Raw genomic sequence first — 26,431 nt, 5'->3', positions numbered from 1 at the left:
TCCTGCCTGACTGTGGACCTGGGACCCTGGTTTATCCTGCTTCCAGATTTGAACCGAAACACCGGCTCTTCTGGGTCTCCAGCTTGCCAGCCTTCGATCTTGGGACTTTTATCCTCCCTTAGCATGTGAGTCAATTCCCTATAATAAATCTCTCTCTAGCCTACTGGGTCCGTTTCTCGGGGGAACCATGAGGAACACAAGCCCCCGTGGTGGGAAACTCGGTGGTGTCACTGCAGAGGCTCCCCCTCGATGCTGAGTCACTGCTCAGGCGTGAGTGCGGTGGGGGGCCTACAGTGCCCGACCTGGCGCTGCCTCCTGACCTTGGCCTCCATCAGTCGCTGTGGAGGCACCCTTGTCTGGGGGCCACGGTCTCTGGAACGGAGGCTCTCTGAACTCCCACCCCAAGCTCAGGCGCACGCATGCCAGCTCATGAGCTCCGTGGCTCCCGTGACGTCGCTAAGATGCGGGAGGGCTCCATGGCACAGCACGGTCTGGTGGACCACCGCCCCCGATCCCAAGTTCTGAATTAGTGAATACTTATTGTAAGGCAGCCGTATTACTCCCAAGTTGACCTCAGTTTGAGTTCAGCCAACAGGAAAGTGCCCATCGGAACCTACTTATTAAAAACAGGTGTGGACAGTGGCAAGGCATGTTCACCATCCGAGAAGCACAATGAGAGAACATTTCACGTTTTATTTTATATACTTTGGAGCCAGTTTCCTATTGTAAGAAGCCATATTATTTCATAATAAAAATTAAGCACAGGTTATATGGTTTATAATTAGCATATGATAAGAATTCGCAGGGAAACAAAGGTCCCAAGCCTCTTAGAAGCAGCACGTGCTCGTAAGCATGGTGGGCATGTCCCTGGTAATTGTATTTACATGAAGGCTTGTCTACTAAATAGATTTTTTCCCCATAAAGATTATAGAGATATTTAAACACATTTTTTAACGTTTATTTTATTTTTGAGAGAGAGACAGAGTGGGAGTGGGTGGAGGGGAAGAGAGAGAGGGAGACACAGAACCGGAAGCGGGCTCCAGGCTCCGAGCCATCAGCCCAGAGCCTGACGTGGGGCTCGAACCCACGAACCGCGAGATCGTGACCCGAGCCGAAGTCGGATGCTTAACCGACCGAGCCACCCAGCTGCTTCTATAAAGATGTTTTTCAAGCAGAGCCCTTCTGCATCGCAAGTTCTAAAGTAGCAGAGTCCAAATTCATGAAATTTCCTACAATCAGCGTTGTTACCGGTCAACCAACCAGTCACGATTGCTGGCTGTGTCCTGTGTGCTGCAAATAGGGGAACATTCTTGTTGCCGAATACGCAGCTACAATGCTGCGTGAGCACTGATTTCTATTTTCCCTTAGGGTTATAATATCCTGTTCTGCGTCTATGCAGAAAGGAAAAAAAAAATTTTTGTCTTTTGATTCATAATTCATACGCTTGGTACATAGGTCTGCTTATGATCTCAATTGTTAATGTTTTCCCTTTGTAAGACAGGGTTGGAGCAAAGTCAATATTTTAGTGTTGACAGTTCATGCTTGCTTGACGTTATTTGTGTATTGCTTTCTTTAGAAACCGAAAAGTGAAGAAAACACCCCTCCCGGAATAAAGTTTTCGGGCACGAACGAGACTGCCACATTCAACATTCAGAACCCGTGTATCTTAGGATTTTTAAAGAAATATTAGCAATATTCTCAGCGGCAAGATATCCCTAGAGCAGTCCACAAGATAAATTAGAAACGGGGGCATCTTGCTTTTGATTTATTACAGAGAAAATGTAAATGCGATCCTATGAATATTACTCACAGAGAGAAACATGCCAAGGGTGGTTTATCGTGATCCTTCGACGCTGGAATCCCGTCCAGCTGTTCTATCAGCAGACCGGTTGCTAGGGACTGGAGTCTGTGTGACATCCTTCTGGGGAAGAGCGCTGGACGTTATCCCTCCTCTCTGGCAGCGGTGAGGGGCCAGGGCTCTATGCCTACGCGCTCGACTGCCAACAGGAGGCTAAGATTTCTTGGCTGCATGGCTTTGCAAGGCAAGCGACTGCCACGGCGGCACAGATTATGAGAAATGTTGGGCGCCTCACCCAGGCTCAGTCCTCACCGTGATGGTGTTTACCTGGGTGGTGAGCTTTGTTATGCTGCTATTGCTCTATGCCCGTGGGCCCCCCCCCCCCCCCCCCCCCCGCCGCGGACTCGCGCTCCCCTTGTCGAACGTGAGGCTTGGGCTCCAGGACACTCACTCTGTCAGCAATTATCACGAGATTGGCTGGAGAGGCCAACCGGAGTGAGTGCCTTGTGTGCAAAAGTAAAGATTTTACAAGAAAGGTCAGGGCGCCAGTGCCTGCTCAGCGGTGGGTCGTGAAATCCCGCACCGCCTGCACCACAGAGGCTCATCACGTCCACAGGCTGCTGACGACTCACGATGTGTCACTGCGGGCGAGGGCGCCCCAGCCCTGCTCCTCAATGCTCCCAGAAATGTCTGGCAGGGAGAACCTGAGGTTTAAAAGCTTGGAACCACTGGTCTGACGTCACAGCTCCGAAGTCAGGGGCTAGAACAGGTGCAGAGTGGAAGACCAGGTACACATCAATGACGCACCTGCAGGGTTCTGGGCGGGTGTAAACACGGGTGAAATCCATCGGGTCCTGAGTTCCGCTTCTGAGATGTAATTACCATCAGCTCCATGTTAGGACATGGAAGCTGAGGACCCGGGAGGTGGCCCACTTGTCCACGGTGCCACCCACTTGTCCACGGTGCCATAGCTGCTGAGGCAGATGCCCACACCGCCCCCAAGCCTTGGAGGGGGGTGGCTTTTCCAGCTGTGTCACAGCGGGAGGCACGGCTTGGGTCACTCCATCCTGGCCAGTCACCCTAGACCGCAAATGTTCCTTCACAAGGAAGTAGCTGGTGAGTCTGCCCCTTTCTGAAGCCCGTCACGTTCTTGCTAATTCCTAAAACGAGCTTCACCTGCATGCCCGTGGCCCTCGGCTGGCTGCGTGACCAGCCCATGGCTCTGACCTGTCCTCTCCAGCTGGCCTGGGTCCCTTGGCTTTTCCTTCTCAGCTGCCTTAGGAGGCCATGATGAAATACCGAGAAGCAGCAAGGAAGAGCCCTGATCCGACACGAGAGAGAACGGCACCCAGTCCAGCAGCGTTGAGTCGGCAGCCTTTGAAAACAGACCAAGAAAGATAAATAAGGATACACATCTCCTGAAGCCATAAAGGAAACTTCGACATTTTAGAGCCAATCTGGTATCAGAAATAGATTTTTTATCTCTATTTTTCATGTGCCCTTTGGTCTATAGATCACAATTCGGTAAAGCAAATAAAAGGACTGATGTTACTGGCTCTGTATTTTACGCATGATGGAGACATCACGGTAAAGCCTTCTCTTATACGTCGGTAAATAAAAGAATACTATTACAAGGGGTAATCAAAGAAATAAGAAATATAATCGCCATTGAGGAAACAGACCGCCACTCTGGGCATTCTCTCAGGAAAGAATAGATTTCAGCACAGGATGAATTTATATTTCCCTCTCCCTGGTTTGTTATGTCTCTTGCTGACACAAATAGAAACCCAGTGCTCTGTGTCCATGGGACCGAGCACAGCACAAATCACAGAACACAGCGTGGTTTCTGCTCCGCTGTTGCATAATAAAAATGCCGACTCCTGGGACTGTCAGCCAGAGCTCCCTCTCGGGCTTTCGGAGCGTCCAGGGACAGGTGATGACCAGCACCTAGCGGGAGAGAACGTCAGGGCCGGGACTTGCGGGAGCAGAGCGGGGGGTTGGGGGGGGAGAGGGGAGTGACGAAGGCAGATGTGCATTCGTGGCGACCTACTTACTGAAATGAATCCATGTTGGATGAACACTAGCAGGAAGCACCTGTTCGGCCTCCACTCCAGGGTGGCGGCTGGATCCTTGGTTTCTGGAGCACTCCTCACACGTTACCTCCTTGGCCACCTCCCTGCGCACGATGGCCTAGATACATCAGGGAGCTGCTCTTTGCTTCTTTTCTGGTAACCCACGATTACCCTCCCACTTCATCCATCCCCCAGATTAACCTACCCGGTGCAGTTCAAAGGGGCACATCATCGTCTTGTGCTGTTACCCTTTGGGGGCCGAAATTCTGGGGGACTCAGGACCTGTTCGGATCCAGCCTCACGCGGAAAAGAGGCTGAGCTGCCGTGGCCTCCCGCTTCCTTTTTCTGGAATGTACACTGGGTTCTCCTTGCCTGTTGGAATCCAGCCTCTGGCGAAAAGGAATTCAGAATGGCAGGATATAGACACCGTGATCTGGTGACAATTAAGAGACCAACAAAGGAGCAGCGGACGTTCAAGGAGTCACCCCTCAGAGAAGGGCTTGCTTCTTGCCAGGTGCGGAAGCCTGGGTTTACGATGAGCGTTTGGGACGCCGCCCCTTCCCCTCGCGGCTCCGTCCGTGACGGTCTGCGTGCCGGCTCGTTCTGTTGGGTAGGTGGCCTGGTGGTTTTGCCGCAGCTTTCCTAAATCTCAATATGTTGTGCAGAAGTAAAGGCTGGCATAATTTATCACAGTTGAACATGTGCTTTGTTCAATGACAGGGTAATTAGACATTCTTTCAGCAGACACATTAAATATATACTTACGCATTAAAGCTCTGTGTCTCGGATCGGCTCTGTTGATTTATTCTTTATGCTTGGATCTTTGCCTGTTGATAGCCATATAAAACTAAACTTCCATGCCAAAAAATAAAAGTGGCAGGAAAAAAGAAATGGCTTCCATATGCTCACTCAGTCAAGTGGGGGGTGGGAGGTGGTGGGGGGGACGGGGAAATGCACGCACGCACACGCGGGCACACACACAAGTATATACACGCACGCGCTTAGCGCTCCGGGACAGGCCGGGGCTCGATTCTCCGTTCCCTAGCCCGGTACACATTAATTATGCAGTGATGACAATAATTTTGCATGCATAATGCTGACCTCTTTCACTAGAGGGCAACAGAAGCCCAGCGTAAGGAACCTCCACCTTCTGCTGCCAGTGACAAGAAACGTTAATAAGATGCCGCGTGGATTTTATAACGAACACCCTATTAATTTTACATAAGAGTAACGTTACTTTTGAAAATCCAGTTACGCTCCTGAATATACATGATCCAGCCTTCTCAACAGGTGGCACGGAGCGGTCTGCGAGTTCCTGTCACCGCCGCGCAGGGTGCCGCCGGGCTTTCATGTGGGTGGCGTCTTTGTGCGGGTGGAGGTTCTCCAAGCAGGTACGCTTAGAATCACTCCGGAGCTGAGCGCCACCTGGGCAGGAAACAACTCCGCGGACTGACCTGCAGACCCAACAGCCCCTGCAGGGCAGCCACGTGTCGTGAACGTCTCTTGGTCCCCAGACAAGGCTTGCTTCCGGAGCATGTGCCTGGCTTCCGGAGGCATCCTCCCCTCCCTCCTGCCTGAGGAGGGATGTTGGGGTGGGGGCTGCAGGTCATGAGGGGCATCCGTCTCTGGGTCTCTTTCACGAGGCTCGGAGCTTGAGCTGCGAGGAGTGGAGCCGATTTTCATCTCTGCCCCCAGATGTTGGATGTAACTCGTCCACCACCAGAGCCTGTATCCTCTGTGCTGATTTAATGTTTTGAAGCCCACTCGCTTTAACAAACGGGGTTCCTGGGTCTTCTTTCCACCTTGTGAGTGCGAAGGACCCACTGGATGCCGTGCTCTGTTGCTGAGGAGGGAGAATCTTTAAACAGCCCGAGAAATTGATGGCACAGATTCGGCCAATTGAAAGCTAATTACATAAATCTGTCGTTTGTTCCTAAATATGTTGAAAATATCAGGAATCATTAGGGAAATGCAATGAAGCTTCAAGTTTCGAGAGTCTCTGGACCAATTATCGCGTATGAAAACAACACTGAACTTCTTCTACGAGAAGCGTTTCAGGCCAAGATGTATAATGAGGGACCGCCTTCCCTCTGGAGGGGAAGCATGACATTCTATAAACACCCTGACTCAGCATTTACAGGTTTTGCTTCCAAAAATAACCATGGCCTTTTCTTTGAAATGAGGTCTTTGAAATCGGTGCTCGGCTGGCTCTCCAGAGTGGCTTAACTTCCACAGGAGGGTGGACGTGTGTGTTGTGCGGGCTGGGGGGCGAGGAGGGGCAAAAACATACATCTGTTTTTCACCGTATAGCTGACAGCCCTTTGGGAACCAGGGGGTGGGGGTGGGGAGATGTAGCCAAGAACTGCTCAGAGCATCCAGGGTGTTTTCATGGTGAACTTGGCATCCTGCGTTCCAAGTCCTTAATCCTGGGTGGCAGGGGCTGAAAGTCTTTTCCAGAAGCCTCCTTGGTGCCCTTCACATTGTCCCGTCTGGTGGGGAAGCTCTGCTGTGGTCCAGCCAAGCCTGGGGCTGGGAGGGAAGTCACTGGCGTGGTGCCTCGATCTCCCATTTGCCGGGCTCCGACGCGGCTCGGCCGTGCCGCAGTGTTCCACAATTTCCTTTGAAATGTAACTCATTATACAAAAGCAGAACTAAATAAAAAATACTCCAGAGAGGGAACAGATTGTTAGCTATAGATTAGAAGAGCAGCCTAATCCTTCACAAGCATTAAATATTTAACATAATCACACCACAGGTGCCAAGAAGATGTCGGCGTTGTTTAATTAGACTTAATTAAACATAAGGAAAAATCTAATACTAATTCAGGTCGAGTTTTTTAATCGATTACAACCCCCACTCCCCCTTAGAGGTCCCCATGTATTAGCTGTATCGTTCCTTACCTTCTTATTAACCAGAAATCTCGCCTGGGTAAGAGTTGAAAAGTCGTGCAGAAAGGAAGGAGTTGCTATCTATGAGCAACCAGACCGTATAAATGGATCACGGAAGAGAATATTTCTGTGGTCAAGAAATGGCACGAACACGTGGTCACTTCCAACATCTGTAAGGTGGGCACAGGACTTTTATCTGACCCACGTTGCTTTATTGATGTGAAATGTCTTAGCCGGGAACGCGTCCACTCGAAGCTTTAATCCGTTCATATATTCGTGCGCGCGCGCGCACGTGTGTGTGTGTGTGTGTGTGTGTACAGGATAGCCTTCAGACTGTAATGTCCACAACAGAAAGCAAACACAAAATGTGACAATTTATACCTTGACCACGTGTTTGCAATACAAACTCCAAGACCCATTAAAGCACAGGCAAATACATTTGCTGCACATACGAAATGTTTGAACATTTAGTTTTTATCGTTGAAATAATAACCTTTCTTGATACTGACACTGGGTGTGAAATTGTTGTTTCAGTTTCCCGTACTCTGGGTCTCCAAAATGAAGACAGAACACAGGTGCCGGCATGTAGCCGTGAGAAACACTATGTTTAACAAATCAACGTTTTAAAAAACTTTTACTGCTGCTCATAGAATTATAAATGTGCACTCTTCACGGGCACGTATGTTGGCTACAGGAACTGGGGGCCGTGTGCCGGTTAACGACGCAAGGTGTGCGACACAGAACAAAAGAACACTTGGGTTTTTGTAACACCGTGGGTCCAGACGCTGAGAATTTTATCTTAAAGGAACTATCACAGATGTGCCCAACAATTTAACGATGTAGCGAGACAGATGTTCATTGCAGTGTTGACTAAAATAACAGCAACAACAGAGAAAATAGAAATGACCTAAATGTTGCATCTGCTGGAGGAAGTTAGGGAAATTTACATTGTAGAGAAACCTAGCTCTTTCAACTGCTGTCTGGTCCATTACCCCGGTGGAGGACCTTACACGGAATCCTGAGCAGGGGAACGGCAGGGGTGCGGAGAGGCGAGAGGCTCCTTCCCCATCCTGGCTGAGCGAGCCAGCCCCGCGTGGGGGAAAGCCAGGGAGAGTGGACTCCAGGCAGAGACAGTGAGGGCACGGTTCTGTTACAGGGGGTCTGGGGCAGCTGCCCGGAGGGACAGAGGCCCCCGGAGTGAGGGTCCTGGGGCGCCAGTTCTGGTGCTGGGTTCGGGGCACTTGTGTGGCCAGGCCTTGTCTGCGTAGAGGCTGGTTCTGCAGAGCGCCAGGCGACTTTGCGAGCCCTTTTGGGAGACGCCCGTCTTAGTTTTCTGTCTTGCTGTAACAAACCATCACAACCTAGCGCCTTAATGTAACATAAACATGTTATCGCAGAGTTCTGGGGGTCAAAAGTCCAAAATGGGTTTCATGGGCTAAAGCCAAGGTGTTCGCAGGGCTGGTTTCTTTGGGACATCCTGGGGCGCGGTGGGGGGGGGGGCATCTCCTGGCCTTTCCAGCTTCAAGGCCCATGTGCATTCCTTGGCCCGACCCCTGCCTCTCTTGTTGCCTCTGGCCTCCTGCCTCCCTCCTATAGGACCTTTGTGATGATATCGCAGATCATCTCCCATCTGAAAATCCCTAACGTGATTCTGTCCATTTGCCGTGTAAAGTGACACACTCGTAGGTTATGGGCATTAGAACGGGGGCGTCCTCAGGGGCAAGGATCCCGTCATCCACAATGCCTTTCCTGCTAAGGTTAGCTTTTTGTAACCAAGCATCATGATGAGCCGGTCGGTTTCCCGGTTACGGTGCTCACAATGGTCCCCTTCGTGGGCGTGGGGGCATAAATACTCCATCCTTGTGTGTGAGTGTGCGACTCTGAGTGTGTGCACGTAAGTATTAACAGAGACACAACACTGGAATTGGAAATGTTGGAATCTGAACGTGGTTATGCTGGCTGAGAGATTACCAGTGACTTAATTTTCTTTTTCCTTTGAGAGAGAGAGAGAGTGAGAAAGAGGGCGCCTGTGTGGGCAAGAGAGGCAGAGAAAGGGGGGGGAGGAGAGAGCACAAGGGAGGGGCAGAGAGAGAGGGAGAGAGAGAGAATCCCAAGTAGGCTCCACACTCACCACGACCCTGGGATTGTGACCTGAGCTGAAATCAAGAGTCGGACACTCACCTGCTGAGCCCCCAGGTGCCCCTGAGTGACCTGATTTTCTTCTCTTTGTTCACGTCTACTTTCCACGCTTCCTACTTTTGTGTATGTGTACATTTTGTGTCACTTGCGTCGCAAATTTTAAAATCCTATCAACCACAAAGTCAAGTACAAGAACAGGATTAACCTGTTCGTCTCCGCAGGAAACTGCCCAATGTGGAAATGAACGTTACATTCATCTCTGGCAAAATGCTCTAGAACTTTCAATTTAATTACCAAAAGTCAAAACATTTTCCTGTCTACAATGTCATTAGATACTTCTCCCTACGCTGGCAGTATTATTTGCAAAAACTGCAGAAATTGTGGTTTTCTCTAAAAGCTAAGAGGGCTATTTTTTGGAAAGTTAAACTTCCCCTGACAGCTTCTCGACCCTGTCGAACACCAGAATCTCTTGTCCAAGCATTAGAAGTTCCATCTCCTCCTGCCCCACTGTCACCTTTTCTGGGAGACAGGCCTGGATATTATGGTTAAAAACAGTCCCAGGGTGATTGCAGGGTGGACACTTCACTTTTTGTCTTTGGACAATGGTTTGGAAAGCACTGCTCTCGTCTGTAGAGATGATGCTTCCATTTGTGGCCAGCCCAGCAGGATCCACATCTGCCCAAGGCCACAGACCAGCCCGGAAATGGCGTCTGTGTTCACGCCGTGCTGGTAGGAGAAGCTAACAAGCGTGCTTTTTCCTGGACGGACTTCCCAGTGCTTACTTTACCCGTCTGTCCCCACTCTTGTTCAGTGGCCTCAGGATTGGCTCTTTTTTTTTTTTAATGTTTATTTATTTATTTTGAGAGAGCGAGCGAGCAGGGGAGGGGCAGAGAGAGGGAGGGAGAGAATCCCAAGCACGCTCCATGATGTCAGCCCAGAGCCCGATATGGGGATCAATCCCACGAACCAAGAGACCATGACCAGACCCGAAATCAAGAGTCAGGCACTTAACTGAGTTGCTCAGGCGCCCGTGGATCAGCCTTTCCAGCAGTAACGTGGAGAACAAGGAAGGGGGGAAACCGGATGGTTGAGCTTCAGGGCAGACCTTGGAAACCCACGACAGAGCTCACAGGCTGCTGGAAAAGCCATCTTGAACCCAAGAATAGACACTCCGGCTTGACAAATAGGCACAGAGAAACGCATCATCAACTGGGTGGAACTGTTTTCCCCAATTGCCCAGACTAGACAAGTCCTCCCCATGCTTGGAGGTGGGAGAGAGTCTAAGAGGGAAGCTATATGACGCTGGATGGCCCCCCTCAAGAGTGGTCCTGCGCTCTGCCTGCTGTTGAGCCCCAGTGGAATGCTCTAGCAGCTTGGGGATGGAGACAGAAGGGCAGTCTCCTCCTTCCCACCCAGAACTCCGGGAGGCAACAGGGTACCATCGAGTTGCTGTTAGCCAGCAGGGCGTGTTAAGGGAGGCAGGATGCGGGCCAGGCACCTGAATTCCTCTCAGCTGCAGACTTCAGTGGAGGAGTGTGGAGCCTGGGTAATCCCAGGACACACAGCGACCAGTAGAGGCCGATGGCCAGAGGAGGAGCCAGAGCCATGCTCACCTGGGTGTGCGTGGAAGAAGGGACCAGAAACCAGCCCGTGTGCCATGGAGAGAGATGTCAGTGACTCCTGCCGCATCATGTCCCCCACCCTCCCCCCCAAGGCTGTGGCACTGGGTTCCCTAAAAGCCAGTGGCAGCTCCTGGGAGAAACAGGGAGGGAGAACCCTGTACCCTTTGAGACAAAGATGGGTGGGTGAGCCCTGGAGCGAGTGACGTGGTCATTTACTAGGAGTTTAAATGTCTCAGGGGGGCCACAGGGCACAGGACAGCTCCCATTAGTTCTTCATTCATTAAGCTGAGAGATTACCAGCCAGATCCTCCCATCACCCAATTATTTGGATTCACCTAAACGTTTCACACACTTAGAAAAATTAAACAAAACACAGATTAAGACCCTCCTGAAACCTATGAGGGCATTAGTCTCTACCCCTAGCTCAGAGGGTCACCTCCAGGATGTGGTTCATTTTCCTCTTTCTGTCCCCTGCCTGGGGTTGTGGCCCCACCTGCCCCCTGAGGGGGTAGAAGGGCCGTCCTGGGGGGTCTGGGGTCTGGGGTCTCAGCACGTGATCCTCTGATAAAAGACAACTGGCTTTCCCGAGGTGACCGCGGCCCAGGCTGGTCAGTGACAGGCTGGGTGTCCCCCTGGCCATTCCAGTGGGATGTCCCATGGGCTTGGTCAATCTCACACACCTTCCTTTCTTGCTACACTGTGTTACCTTCTGAGAATCACTGTGCCTTCTGTTCATTTTGATGGCTTTACATGACTTTACACAACTCTTCACCCCTTATACCTACCAGTCTGGTCTTTTAGGTGTAACTTTTAAATCTGATGTTATGGAATCTGTCCACTATTTTCTAGGGCTCTACCAACCACCTAGAGCTGTCAGTGGTGGTGTAGGTTCTGGGAGATAAGTCCCCTTCCTTGACACCTGCCTGGGGGTATTGGGAGGTGTGCCCTCAGTGATGCTGCCCCTTTACTGGGCACCTTGTACAAAGATGAGGTCTTGTATGCAATGGTCCCCTGCAGTGTATTCACCCACTTTGAGTGTCTCCAGGTTATCGGCGGGGAAACTGAGGTCACTCAGCTGATGAGAGGTGAATTCAAGAACTGACCTGTCTCTGACCAAGTCTGTCTTCTCTTGACGTCCTTATCCACTTTCATTCAGGAGCCCAGCCCGTGCACCTCTCTTTGTGCCCCCCCCCCCGCCCCCCCATGCCTTCTCTCCCTCCACCTGCTGGCCACCCGCCCAGCTCCCTGGCTCCCGGGGCAGGCCTCCCATCAGCACCCTGGAGAGCTCCACTCACCCTCCCCAGGCAACGCCAGATTCTCAGCCTTCACATCACTTCCCTCCCCTAACATCCGCCCACAGAACTTCCCTGGCTGCAGGATGAAGTCCTAACACCTACTGTGGGATGGAAACTTCAAAACCCAATGCAGCCCAAGCCAGCGAGAATCAGCCTCTGTATTCATCCTCTGGATCATCAAGCATCCCAGCAGCGTCTGCCCAGAAGAGATCAGCCTCATTTTCATCTCCGAGCCTTTCCCGTCATGTTCCTCTTCCCGGAGACACTGATCTTTCTCTCTGTCTGCGTCCTTTATAACAGGCCCGGGCTGTTCCCCTTCACGGAAGACGTCCCTGCCCTGTCTTGTCCACACTGGTTGCCCCTTCTCCGAGGTCCTGCCCCAGGGCAGTTCTCTGTGAACCACTCACTTGTATGCCATCTACCCCCGTCAAGACCTATTTCCCTGAGTATCTGGTCCTCCCCCACTGGGCTGAAGTTCCTGCTGGGCCAAGGCTAATTTACATCCTTGCGTCCCCCACCCCCACATGCTAGCACAGCACCTTGAAATACAGCAACTGACGGACATTTGTGGGGTGAACAAACTTGCTACAGACCCACCACTGTGGCACTGACACCAATTGTAGCTCCTGGGATGGGATCCTAAGAGAAACAGACAAAGTCGAAAAAGGTCACACAGACAGGCATAGGGAAACATACAAACATAACACGCACAACAACAAGATGATGTTCTCCACTGCCCTTGACATGGATTTGCTTGTCGCTGGGGTGTGATGGTCTGGGAGAGAGACACAGACGAACAGCCAGAGGGAAGCGTGGCTTTGTGGGTCGGGGCTCAGGCTCCAACTCTGGCCCCACAGTCTGTGCACTGGCTGGCCCACGTCTGGACGTGCGCTGTCCCCTCCGTGGTTCTCATCTACTCCTCCCACCTCACAAAGTCTCTGCAGCCAAATTAAGGTAAAACTCAAGAAGCAGCTTTGGGATTATTTAAGGATCTCTCCAACGTGTTAATGAAACATGTTGAAGTGATGCTCTTTCCGGTGCATTCCTTAGGATTGATTCAAAGATCCACACTTTTTTATGTTTTCCTGAAATTGGGCTGAGTCATAAAAGCAAAACTGTACAATAAGTACAGTGCCCCTCCCCCGAGGTTGGTTTGAATTTACAATTTCTTGTTTGCAGTTCTTGGTGGCAGAGGGCCGAGGAGGTACCGAGCAGTTACGGCCACTTCAATGTTTAGCACGATAGTGGGAAAAAGCATCCTGTGACTCTGGATAGCCCAGGTGTGGCACACGGTGCCGTCTGCAGTCACCCCAGTGACAGCTTCCGGGGGAAGGCAGGAAACAATTGTGTTCTCCCTCTTTCTAATGAGGACAGGCGCCCCCAAGAGAGGGGAGTATGAATAGCCAGCCTCAGGGGCATCTGGCTGCAAAGGTTGGGGTTCCGTCCCCTGGCCTGTGGGACGTGCCAGAGCCCCCGACATAGGGGGTTCCATTAGCCATCTCGTTTCTGCTTTCTATCAAGGGTGTGGGCTCATCTCCCAAGTAAATTTCTTCGGCTTTTCTGGAAATACAGATGTTAGCCGCAATTGCAGGAAATAGCCTAATAGTAAGGACAAGGAGGCTGTCGGAAGGGACGCTGTCTGGCAAGACTCACTTCTCAGAGCCAGGGGGCCTCTTGTTCATGCGTGCACTTGAAGGAGGCACAGGGTGTGGCCACCTCCAGCATCACTGGGGTCGCTGAGGACCGGCAGCCTTCAGCAGCCACGGGGGTGGGGAGGGGAGTGGAGCAGGGTGGTTGTGGGACCTGAGGATGTGCTCAGCTGCCGGAGCTGGTGACCTGTCCCTGCCGGCCGCTTCCCCACAGCCCAGAGGCCCACTCTGCCCGGCCCGGCCGCTGGCTCACCAGCCTTGGATTCGGGACAGGGCCTCTCTGATGGAGCTCTGTGACCAGAGAAGTGCCTTTCGTTCATATTAAGAATGTCCTGCCCTCCTCCAGTCACTTCCGGTCTTACCCACCCGTGAGCATGGATTCGAAGAAGCTCGTGGGACCTGGGATGTCGCAGGAGACAACGCTGTCAGAATCACCTGCGTCTTAACTCCCAATTCATGCAAGTCTGGCACCACGAGCCGCTCTCCAGGGCTGGGAACATTGCTGAATTTCTGACTCCCGGCCCGTCATCTGTGAAATGTGCAGGGACGCCCTTGTGCTCCGAAGTCGCCGTCTGCATCTATCTCTTAGGAGCTTAAGAGGCTGGTCGGTATTCCTGGCTCAACAATCCTGGGTTCAAAACCCTGCTCTGCCCAAATAGCTGGATGGCGTGAGGCAAATGTTCAAACTCTGATACTTAGTATTCTCGCGAAAGGCAGGCAATCACATCTATCTTGCAGGTTGTTTTGAAGATCAAATTAAATGAGACTTTGTAGATGAAGCCTTTGGCATCATGCCTAAACAAACTATCAACGATAGATCTTAGGATCGTTATTTTATATGCTCCCCAAACCCCAAATGAGTTATTTTTAACATCATTTTTAAAGACGGAGAAACTGATTTGACACATTAGTTTTTATAGAAGCCTCCAGAAAACTGCCAGCTGTCCCCACCCCAGCCTAGAGGGTGAAGTTTCTGAGTGTTAAATCTGATCACGGCAGCTGGTGTTGGATTCCCACCACCTTTGGAAGAGAGTCCAAGAGCTTTAACCCGAGAAACACGTGGCCACAGGACCAGGGCTCAGCACTCCTCCAGCCGCGGGACATCTCGGGGTTTCCCCCTCTGGCCACACTGTGCACCCCGACCGCTGAGCCCTGATAGGCACACACGTCTGTTCCTTGTGGAACGTCCTCACCTCCATCACCCCGTCTGCTCAAGGATCTGCACCACCACGTCCCCATCAGCTCACGTAATCATCCGTTCGAAGATGTGTGTGACCTGATTGCCCCCAGCACGCCCCCTGCTCTCCGGGTCTTCCGGACGCAGCCAGACCACCGGGCATCTAGCGAGTGCCCAGAACCCGTGGCCCCGGTGTGCTCACCGTCACCACCGCGGCCTGGCCGAGCCCAGTTCTGGCATATGCGAGGGATTGTGCTCTGAGATGCTCCCAGTGCGGCAGGAAGGGGTGCAAGCCCAGGAAGCATTTCCAGTCTTGCGGTCTGTGGGTCTCTATCCTGCGAGGGAGGCTGTCCCCCTCTATAGGTGCTGAGGATTAAGAGTGCAGCAGGCTCTAGGCTGGCAGCTTAGAATCACAAAGGACACCACCCACAGAGGGGGGATGTGACCCCCGGGGCCACTGACCAAGGCTGTGGGATCTTGGCAACCCTAGGTTCCCTCCCCAGGAGAAGATGCCACAGCCCAGGACCTCCTGGAACCTTCTCAGAAAAGGCACTTGGGAAGACTGGCCTTGTTCATCATGATAGAGGATTCTTAAAATGTAGGTAACACACACACACACACGCACACGTGCACACACACGCACACACTTAATATGGAAGAACCACAATCCACGGGCCGCAGAGACGCGGGCACTGGTGGCCTCCTGTTCTGGAGACAGTAACTTTCCACAGCGAAGAGCTGTGTCCGTGAGATCCCCTTGAACTTGTCACACAGGCCACGTGGGGAAACGCACTTACCCTGCGGTGGCTGATGTACTCTGGAGGTGACGTTGTCGAAGAAGTTTTCTTTATGTGCCAACACTTTAGCGTTTCCTTGAACCACGAGTGAGGACAGCGGGACGCCTGGTGAGTGAGACATCATGACGGGCCACGTGGCGTGGGGCGGAGCCACGGCGGGAGCCACCTGGGGAGCCTGGGTCCTCAGGTGCTCACTGTCATCTCCTTTATCTTTTTACCCACTGATGTGCTTTTGGTTAAAAAAAATGTTTTCTGGGGCGCCTGGGTGGATCAGTCGGTTGAGTGTCTGACTTCGGCTCAGCTCATGATCTCACGGTCTGTGAGTTCAAGCTCCACGTCAGGTTCGGTGCTGACAGCTCAGAGCCTGGAGCTTACTTCCAATTCTGTGCCTCCCTCTCTCTGTCCCTGCCCTGCTTGTGCTCTCTCTCTCTCTCTCCCAAAAATAAATAAACATTAAGAAAAATGTTTGCTTAAAAGAGAAGGTAGATTCTGTTCCGGCAGCTCTAGCTAAATACCCAGGCTGAGTCGCTCAAGAAGCAGACAGCCCCACGCCGAGCAGGCAGGTGCAGGGAGCCAGGCCCCGGGACACCCCAGGGTGGGCAAACCACCCTCCCCGTCCACGCACCGAGTTCTCCCCTCTCAGCCCTGTTGCTTTTGTGCAGGTTTCTTCTCCTTTTACGGGGGACGGTCCCACCTGTTCAACCGGGCACCTCAGGGAAAGGCTGGGCTGTGCTCCCCAATCATAGCCGTGCTTTGAGGAATTGATACGGAGTCATAATTTCTTTACCTTTTTTCTTTTCTTTCTTTTTTTTTTCCGCAGCATTGGTATTATACATAATACATACTGCTGTTATACTTCGTAGCCTGTGGCTCATTCATCAAAGTCTCGTCCTATTAGGAAATGCTCTCTGAAATTGTGTTTTTAAATGGCTGGATGCTATTCTATCATATCAATGCACCGCACTTAACTAAATTTTAATATTTAAATTATTTAAAGTATTTTGCAACTATAGGTAGTGCTGTGATGGATTTCCTTAGAAACAAATTTTTGTGTGACTCTGATCATTTCTCGTGAATAAATTCCCAGAAGAGCTTCAGAAGTTCTAACTTGTTTTAAGTATTTACATCCACGTTGACAAATTCCCTCGAGAAATCTTCACCAATTTACATTCTTGATACTAGTGTCAGAAAATATCCATTTCTCTTGTTTCCTCCTAAACCTATATGATCGATTATTGGATATTTGCCAATGTGTCAGGCAAGGAAACAGACAGGATCTCACTGTCATTTAAATCTAATTGGTTGGGGCGCCTGGGTGGCGCAGTCGGTTAAGCGTCCGACTTCAGCCAGGTCACGATCTCGCGGTCCTTGAGTTCGAGCCCCGCGTCAGGCTCTGGGCTGATGGCTCAGAGCCTGGAGCCTGTTTCCGATTCTGTGTCTCCCTCTCTCTCTGCCCCTCGCCCGTTCATGCTCTGTCTCTCTCTGTCCCAAAAATAAATAAACGTTGAAAAAAAAAATTAAAAAAAAAAAATCTAATTGGTTATTGGTGACATTAAATACCTATACATTTTTCCTTTGAGTATCCATTGGGCCCCATCTCTCCTTTGTTTAGAATATTTTAGATGTTTAAACCCATTGCTCTTGAACTGAAATCTGGGAGACTCCCTGTGATCTCTGATGCCCTGGGGGACCCAGCCCTGCCTCCTGTTTCCAGCCGCACCTGATGCCGCCCTCCGCTCCCCAGCTCCTCGGCCCCTCCTGTCCTGGGAGCGGCTGTCACCCAGCCCTGTCTAGCAGAGCCTCCGGGACCATGTGAAGCTCCCTCCTTATTTCTGCAGAATATCTCTGCCACCTGCAATTCTCTTATTGATTTAATTTTCTTCTTCCCGCAATGGGTGCTTCTTGACCCCGGGGCTCACGGGACGGTTCCCAGAGGACGGCAGATGCCCTCACACGAGGGGTGCTCCACATAGTTGTTGATTGGACACGTACCGGCCAGAGTGGAAGGTGATGGATTATGGGAAGCACGTGGGTCGCAGTGGTAACGCCCACTCAAGGCCACAGCATTTCGGAACTGGCAGGAACCAGCTGTGCTCCCAGGAAAACCGGGAGTTTTCCTAGCTTTGTGCCAAGTCCCCGTAAAGGACGCCCCAGGTCGGGTGGATTGGGGCGCATCTGTGGACGCGATGGGAGTATGGAGGGTGCTGCCTGGTAGAGCTGCAGGGGGAGGAGGCCAAGCCCGTGGAGGCGCTGACACTGCCTCTCCCTCCTTTCCAGGTGAACGACCGTGGCCTCGGGGAGAAGCAGATCTGGCTCTCGAGGAGGTGGTGGCCCGGGGAGGACCACCGGTGTCTGTGCTCAGTCAGTGCTCACCGATTCCCACAGGACTTCTCCCTGTTCGTTCTACAATTTTCTTATTTTAAAACACATGTTTGAAAATGAACAAAGAATGCAAAATTATAGGTAAATTTAACGTGATTTGGGGGGTCATTCTTCCTTGTACAATTTGCCACTTGTTTAATGGACTATGTACTTTAAAAAAAATTTTTTTAATGTTTTATTTATTTTTGAGACAGAGACAGAGCACAAGCGGGGGAGGGGCAGAGAGAGAGGGAGACACATAATCAGAAGCAGGCTCCAGGCTCCGAGCCGTCAGCACAGAGCCTGACCCCAGGCTCAAATTCACGAGGTGTGAGATCATGACCTGAGCCAAAGTCTGACGCTCAACTGACAGCTACCTAGGCGCCCTGCTGTTTGCTTATTTTTGAGAGAGAAAGAGAGAAAGAGAGAGAGACACAGAGGGTGCGTGGGGGAGGGGCAGAGAGAGAGGGAGACAGAATCTGAAGCAGGCTCCAGGCTCTGAGATGTCAGCACAGAGCTTGACGCGGGGCTTGAACTCACGAACTGTGAGATCATGACCTGAGCTGAAGCCGGATGCTCAACTGACTGAGCCCCCCAGCCGCCCCTAATGGGCTATGTACTTTTTTAAAAATTCAGGCAAAATGCACATAAAATTACCCGTTTTTTAAGTGAATAAATAATTCAGTGGCATTTAGTACATTTTTCGTGCTGTGCAACCACCACCTCCATCCTGGTCTAGAACATTTTCATCACCCAAAAGGAGGCTTCATATCCAGCAAAGAGCTTCTTGCAAAGCATAGAGCCCTGGCCCCTCACCGCTGTCAGAGAGGAGGGATAACGTCCAGCGCTCTTCCCCAGAAGGATGTCACACAGACTCCAGTCCCTAGCAACCGGTCAAACAACCAGCAAAGCTTCTTGCAAAGCCACGCAGCCAAGAAATCTTAGCCTCCTGTTGGCAGTTGAGCGTCAACACTTGTTATTTTCAATTTTTAAAAATTATAGCCATCCCAGTGGGTGTGAAGTGGCCTCTCATTGTGTTTTGATTTGCATTTGCCTCAAGACCAATGATTCTGAGTACCTTTCACGTCTTCTACACATACGTGTCTATTCAAGTCCCTTGCACATTCTCTGATTGGGTTGTTTGGGTTGTTGTTGTTACATTGTAGGAACTCTTTGTCTATTCTAGGTAGAAGACTCATATCAGATAGATGATGTACAAATATTTTCCCTCATTCTGTGGGCTGCCATTTCACATCCTTGATACTGTCCTTCGATACACAAAATTATTAATTTTGATTAAATCCAATTTATCTATTTTTTCCTTTGTTGCTCATTTTTGGTGTCATAGTAAAGATACCAGTGCTAAATCCTAGGGTTTTAAGATTTATCCCTATATTTTCTTCAAAGAGATTTATGAGTTTTAGCTCTTTTATTTAGATCTTTGATTCATTTTTGAGTCAATCATTGTATATGGTGTGAGGTAGGGGTTCAACTTTACTCTTTTGCACATGGACATCCAGTCTTCCCAACACCATTTGTTGAAGGTGTGCTATGCACTTTTGCACCAATATTTATTTGTCTCTGCAGTTAAGCAGTCATTTGCTGGGCAGTGGACAAGGTAAAGCAACCAGATCCAGTTTCCAATGGGGTAGGACCCTTGTGTCACCAAATACCCTGTCTGAGTGTGGACATCTTCCTATACACACATCTCATTGATGTCAACAATCCAGGTACTTGCCTGGCTGTCATGAAAGCTGAGCTCATACGCGGCTTTCTTATATGTACACATATCCTTAAATAAAAAGGAAGAGTTTTACAGTGGTCAAATTTTCTATAGGGATGGTGTCAGTGGGTGATGGAAAACAGGAAGAAAAGGTTTAGATGATTCTGGTGTATGTTTTCTAAAGAGTCAACGCAACACACACACACACATTGCAAATCACCTGGTCTGTACCAGCTTTCAAAAGGAGTTTCAAGCCTCTGCCCGTCCACACACACTTCTTTACTAAGTACAAAATGATCACGTGTATCCACCGATCAAGTCTGTGGTGACCATGTGTACCTGCCGATCAGGCATGAGATGACCCCATGCACCCTCTCCCTATCAGGCACGAGGTGACCCTGTGTACACCTCAATGAGGCACGAGGTGACCACATGTACCCACCAATATTGCACAAGGTGACCCTGTGTACGTGTCCCCCCACCCCATCAAGCATGAGGTGACCCCATGTACCTGCTGGTCAGGTACAAGGTGACCACGGTGATCGATCAAGTCTCCTAGGCTTCATATACATCTGTATTCCCTTAGCATCCATCAGTCTGGGCGCTGTAGTCAGGAAAGTGGCCACGGCTGTAGTGGGACACCCTCACTGTGATCACACCCAGTGCGCCTCTGTCCTCTCATGGCAGCTGTGAACCCCAGCTTCAGACTCAGGGTCACTCACAGCCGAGCCTGTCCTAAACGGACAGTGTTTCACTTTTGCTTCTCTTGCAGTTTGGTGACCTCTCCGAGCCTCAGTGTGACGCATCTGTAACTCCTCCCTCGTGGGGCTACCGAGAGGCATGGGGTGCACATGGTCATGGGTTCACGGGAAGTGCTGTGCACAGTCCCGGTCCTCGGTTTGCACCCAACAGGTAAGCCCAAGCTGTCCCTTCTCAGTCACCATTTGGAAATTGGATTATGTGAGGGAATGAGAGCGGGTTTTCAGAGGAAACGTTCTTACTGAGTCTGAAAGATATAAGTCTGTCTGCCAACCCGTACTGCTCAGAACTGGGAATTGTATTTAGGGAGGATTGAGTGTGTGGTCCCATAAACACCTTCCAAGTGTCATCAGATGCACGGACAGAAGGTCTGAGTGTCACTCTGTTGGAAGTATGGTGTCTTCCTAACTTTCCTTTATTTTTAAGTAGGCTTCACGCCTAGTGCATAGCCTAATGTGGGGCTTAAACTCACGACCCTGAGGTCAAGACCTGAGTTGAGATCAAGAGTCAGATGCTTAACTGACTGAGCCACCCAGGCTCCCTGTGTCTTCCTAACTTTGAAATAAAAGATAGGAGGGGCGCCTGGGTGGCGCAGTCGGTTAAGCGTCCGACTTCAGCCAGGTCACGATCTCACGGTCTGTGAGTTCGAGCCCCGCGTCAGGCCCTGGGCTGATGGCTCGGAGCCTGGAGCCTGTTTCCGATTCTGTGTCTCCCTCTCTCTCTGCCCCTCCCCCGTTCATGCTCTGTCTCTCTCTGTCCCAAAAATAAATAAAAAACGCTGAAAAAAAAAAAAGAAAAAAAAAAAGAAAAGATAGGAGAAACTAAGTGGAAAAAAATCAATTACAAGTTAAAAGTTCACATTCCATAAGAAACAACTGAAACAGAAGTTAAAGGAACATTCTGGAAAACGTTTCAGACCCATGTGAAGGGCCGTGGCACTGACAGCATTTGTAAAGTGACCAAGACCAGCGTCGAGGGGGTGACACTTGGTTGCCTACCTGGGACCTGGGACAGCATCTGGTACATGGAAAATCTGCCGTAGATACTCTCTTAGCTGGGGTTGGCAAATGAAATACAGGAAGCCCAGTGAAATTTGAGTTCCTGAAGGACAACAAATAGCTCTTCAGTATATGTATGTCCCAAATATTGCACAGGACATACTAATCTAAAAATGTATGTGCTGTTTATGTGAAATCCCAATTTAACTGGGTGCCTGGTATTATCACATGCAACACTGGACAGCTCTCTTGTATTTATTTATTTTAATTTTTTAAAGTTTCTTTATTTATTTTGGGAGAGAAAGAGAGAGGGAAAGAGAAAATCCCAAGCAGGTTCTGCTCTGTCTGCCCTGAGCCCCACATGGGGCTCGAATCCATGAACCAGATCATGTCCTGAGCCAAAGTTGGAGGCTTAATCGATTCAACCACCCAGGTGCCCCAATTTTTTTTTAGAGAAAGAGCACACGAGTAGGGGAGATGGGAAGAGGGAGAGAGAGAAAGAATCTTTTTTTTAATTAAAGTTGATTTATTTATTTTGAGAGACACAGAGATAGAGTAGGGAGAGGTGGAGAGAGAGAGAGAGAGAGAATCCCAAGCAGGCTCTAAGCTGTCAGCATAGAGCCCCACGCAGGGCTGTATCCCATGAACTGTGAGATCATGACCTGAGCCAAAATCAAGAGTTGGATGCTTCACCAACTGAGCCACCCAGGTGCCCCAAGAGAGAGAGTATCTGAAGCAGGCTCCATGCTGAGCAGGGCTCCAATGCAAGGCTCGATCCCACACCCCTGGGATCATGACCTGAGCTGAAATCAAGAGTCGGACACTCATCCGACTGAGGCACTGGTGCGTCCTTGGACAATCCTCTTTTAAATAAGTGAACTGATGATAGTTAAAGGAATTGGAGAGGAATTGTGAATGGCTGGGTGACACAATACCGTAATGTGGGTAAGGATGGGAACATGTTCAGTCTCCCGAATGTCGAGCAAAGTAATAACGAGGAGCAGTACTGAAGTCTGGTCAATTAACATAGTAAGGAAACCGTAATCGTTAGCACTGTTGGGTGTCCTGTGTGTCGCCATCACAAGTTGCTGAGGGCAGCACGGGCTGGGAATAATCGGACTGCATGTAAAAATAGCCGTACAAATGCAAACAGCCTCAGACACGATGAATGTTGCTCCCCGGAATCTACCCCGAGGAAGAAGCTGCATCACTGTCCGTTGTCTACACGGCGGCAGGAAGACCGAGTTGTAACAGAATCCCCACAGAGCCCGTGCTGCTTCCCAGATAAAGGCGGGAGCAGGGAATGACAGAGTCAGGAGAGGGAACGGAACACGAACTCCCACCTGAGCCAGCAATGTGCCTGAGTGTCGTTATTTATCCTCACAAATCATGGTCAAAAGGAAACCCCAAAAAGGGGGTAGTAGTCGTGAAATTGTCAGCGATCAAAAATGAAAAGAACAAGTTAATGTTGTCCTGTCCTTAATTTTGTTTGAAGTGTAAGTTTAAAACGTAAGTAACGGGAGAGGAAACAGGCCTTCAAGCAAACAGAAACAATAACCGACCCGGACAGGGCCTCCCAAGGAAGCTCTGGGTGGCAGGGTTATTGTGAACCAAAGCCCCTCCAGAGCTGCGTTGGCGCCCCCTAAGACAATTGAACAGGGGCGCCCGGGGGGCTCAGTCGGTCAAGCGTCCAGCTCTTGATTTCGGCTCAGGTCATGATCTCACTGTGTCATGAGTTCGAGCCCCACATCGGGCTCTGCGCCGACAGCGTGCAGCCTGCTTCGGATTCTCTCTCCCTGCCCCTCTGCCCCTCCCCCCTTCTCTTTCTCTCAAAATGAGTGAACTTTAAAAATAAAATAAAATATTTGAACAGATTCTATTCCTCCCAGCGGCCGCCTCACGCTGGGCTCTCAGCTGCCCAGTCCCGTCCGGAGGTCGGTGGGCTCGTGCTCAGCTGGGTCTGAGGCTTTCCTCCCTCCCCAGCCTCACCGCTGCCGTGTCGCCAGCCGCGAGCACTGACTCTTCCGAAGCATTTCACTGTTGGGATTCTTTGAGCCCAAAAGGTGTCACATGGACCCAAATTGCTTTCTTCCCGTTTTATAAAACGTCTTCTGATTTCCCCGTCACTCCACTCTGAAGGGAACACAATGAACGCATTCAGACCCTCTCCACGTGGACTCCCGCGTAAATATATCGTAAACGGTGTGCTTTGTTCGAAAGAGTTGACAGCTATCTTATGGGGAACGTAACCGGGAGAGATTCATGCTGACTGAATATCCCCTAAGTCAGGCTTCAAGGAGCCGATCCTTTCAAAGGCAGACAAGCATCCGATCCTTTTGTGAGAGCCCTGGTCTAATAGCTGCTGCACTTATTATGGGCATTTAACTATTGCGTTTAAGAATTATGCACCGCTTGGGTTTTCACTTGAATTCTGCCTCCCAGCTTGCTTTGACTGTGGAAGAAGAGGAGTGAAATGGGGAAACACAGCCACTGAATCTCTGATTCTGCTTCCACGTTCCGCACCAACACTCGTCAGCTTCGTACAACGCCCTCCGACGCCCAATAAAAGACTGGAATTGCCGAGAGCCCAGAATAAGGCGGCTAATAAAAACCAACCCTCCTGGTAGCCTGAGTTCTGAGCGAAGTCTTTGGAGACACAAGGACAGTTCATTAATTTGCCGTCCCTGAGAACAAGCTTGGAACCAAGTTCTGATTTTTTTTTTTTGTAAGCAGATTCAAAGAAGTCAGCCAGGGAAAGCTGCCTTTGAAATTCCTTTTCATCCACGGCAAGCTGACTTGCACCTTTGATGGCACGGCTGTGTTAATCACAGGGTTCAGGGTGAGCACCAGCACCGCACTTTTTGTGGGGCTCTATTATTGGGCGTGAGTGTCCAGACAGTAACAAAAGCAGCCATAGGCTTGTTCCTAAGGTGGGTAACAGAGCCCCCGAGGGGCGTCACGGGGCCCTCAGGTAAGGCGGGGATCTCAGAGACAAAGGGACCGTGCGCGGCCTCCCGGGCACAAGTCAGAAGCCATCTTCATGGCTCAGCCACACGTGGACCGCTGTGCAGGCCAGGGATGCCTGGGTTTTCACTTCCTTGGTGAGGACAGTCTCTGGGACCAACGGCCACGGTTCACGTCCGGCGTGACTGTGTCCCTCGTGGGTAAGTGGCTTCCGGTGTCCGTGTGTGAGCCTTCAGCTATGGATTGCCCAGTGGTGACTCGAAGGTCGATGGAGCCCTCGTCCACACTCGCAGTGACCTAACCGTGTGCATGCACTGGCCTCAGGTGAAGTTAGAGAGGGGAGGAAGGGCAGGGGGACAGAAAACGGGCCCCAGGAATTGAAACGTAGCAAAAAGATGTTGAGATCGTTTCCCCGATGATCCAGAGCCACGCGGCAGAGCCCGTGCAGAGCCCACCGAGGCCACGTTGCCACCTCCAAGCCTGGGGGCACAGCCAGGGTGCACCCCGTTCAGCACGAGGGGGGCGCCCTCTCCCTGCACAGGCTGGCGCGGGTCCTTATGTTCTAGAATAGCATGTCTTTGGAAACAAAAGCCTTACAATAGGTGCCCAGGTCCTGAAAAGAGTGGGAAACACTGGATCTTGTCACACGGCCCCCCGAGTGCCCCGAGCAGGAGCTGGCAGGGTGCCCGGGAGACAAGGGGATGGCCGCAAAGGGAGGCCGGCCTTGGAACCCATGAGGTGCTTGAGGAACGAAGCAGGTACTCACGGGACAGATGCCTGGGGACATCACAAGACATTTACGGCAGCCAGTCAGCTGTGTCACTGAGGAGAAAACGCTCACCCTGAGGAGAATCAGTGACAAGAGGTGAAATGACGCTCCTGTCCTGGAGATGTGTGTGGGGTGAGTTCCAGATCGTACGGGGGGCCAGAAACAGCCAGGCAGCGGAGGGCATCTGGAGAGCGGGGTTGTGGGCACCGCTAGCCGAGGACTCAGTCGCTGGGACCGGGGCGGGCTACCTGGGTGGGCTCCTCGGGGGCGGACCTCTCCTCCGCGGGCTCCCCTCCTGGACTCAAGATTGCTGCCACAGCACCAGCCATTCTTCTGGTCCCCCCGGGGCAGGGCCTGAAGGACCGATCCTGGGGATCCTCTGGCCTGTGAAGCCCCGTCTGGCTGGAACACTGCACCCGTCCTGGGTTAATTACTAATCAAGTCTCTGACCCCCAAGGCCCCCAGGCCGTGAGCCCCAACTCTGATGGGTCAAGGGGCAGGCACGCGGAGTGAGGCTTGTGGGTTCAGGCCACTTGAGACCGGGGCGAGGCCCGCATCCTTCCCGGGTCGCAGGCGCCGTGAGTCTCCCTGTCGGGAGGCTGAAGGATATGGAGAGCAAGAATGTGGCCCGTGAGCCCCGGGGAAGGCACCGTGAGGCTGTCCTGACAGTGGGGCTGGCAGAACTGGGTCAGTGGGAGGTTCGTCTCAGCCATGACTGAGGATGGTTCCAGAAGTCATGGCCAGGCTCCCAGAGTCCTCTTAGTGATTTCACAGGCTCTTAAATCGTCCTCTACAAATTACTTTGCCTGGTGACCATTTCCGCCATTCCCACAAATAGAAGGGTACCAGGAGCACCCCCACACCCGTCCCCCAGAGTCAATGACCACGGTCGCCGCCCCCTCTTCTTGCCCCCTCCTCCACCAGCCCTCCCTCCTTGGATCCACTAGGAGGAATGTCGGATGCTGGGTTCTGTCTTGACTTTTTTAAATACCAACATTTTAGCCTCTGAGAATTAGTGGGTATTATTTTCCCTCTGGCCTGTGAACTTTCAAATTCTATGTGCTAACGTTGTGGCTTATAGCTTCTGTGTAAGCTTATTTTTTTTCTTCAACGTTTATTTATTTTTGGGACAGAGAGAGACAGAGCATGAACGGGGGAGGGGCAAAGAGAGAGGGAGACACAGAATCGGAAACAGGCTCCAGGCTCTGAGCCATCAGCCCAGAGCCCGACACGGGGCTCGAACTCGCGGACCGCGAGATCGTGACCTGGCTGAAGTCGGACGCTTAACCGACTGCGCCACCCAGGCGCCCCTGTGTAAGCTTATTAATGGGCACTGGTTTATTCTCTCTCTGGGCAGCCCTGCCCGCCTGCTCTGTAGGGAGAGAAACCTGGTGTGAGGGAAGCAGAGTTAGTCTGTGAC

At 51.2% G+C, this 26,431-nt stretch overlaps 1 long non-coding RNA gene across 1 annotated transcript; it reads right to left on the bottom strand.

The window, feature by feature from the left end:
• Positions 1-1,751: 1,751 nt before the first annotated feature.
• Positions 1,752-6,982, bottom strand: LOC121020084 (uncharacterized). Its single transcript, XR_005785922.1, has 2 exons — positions 6,771-6,982; positions 1,752-3,173 (listed from the first exon to the last, which is right to left on the bottom strand). It is a non-coding gene; the product is annotated as an uncharacterized LOC121020084 (long non-coding RNA).
• Between the last annotated feature and the right edge of the window lie 19,449 nt (positions 6,983-26,431).

Source organism: Herpailurus yagouaroundi, unplaced genomic scaffold, assembly GCF_014898765.1.
Source record: "Herpailurus yagouaroundi ecotype Mexico unplaced genomic scaffold, PumYag 246, whole genome shotgun sequence".
Lineage (NCBI taxonomy): Eukaryota > Metazoa > Chordata > Mammalia > Carnivora > Felidae > Herpailurus > Herpailurus yagouaroundi.
The sequence above is the reverse complement of the archived record's forward strand: the minus strand, read 5'-3'. Positions and strand labels throughout refer to the sequence as shown.